Source organism: Lupinus angustifolius, chromosome LG04 (assembly GCF_001865875.1).
Source record: "Lupinus angustifolius cultivar Tanjil chromosome LG04, LupAngTanjil_v1.0, whole genome shotgun sequence".
NCBI lineage: Eukaryota > Viridiplantae > Streptophyta > Magnoliopsida > Fabales > Fabaceae > Lupinus > Lupinus angustifolius.
Window position 1 is genome coordinate 21,160,622 of NC_032012.1, and position 278 is coordinate 21,160,899.

A 278-nucleotide genomic window follows, 5' to 3' on the forward strand; every position below is an offset into this window, starting at 1 on the left:
CATTATCAAGCTGTTTGATTTGTAGTCCAAGGAATTAATTCAACTTTCCCATCATGGAAATTTCAAATTCTTCTTGCATCATTTTGCCAAAGTCACTAAAGTAGAACAAAAAATAATATCATCTACATAAATTTGAACTAGTAAAGTATGATGATTTATTTTCTTTATGAATAGAGTAGTGTCGACCTTCCCTTTGGTAAAACGTTTTTCTATCAGAAAAGTTGTTAAACCATCGTACCATGCTCGTGGAGCTTGCTTTAGACCATAGAGGGCTCTCT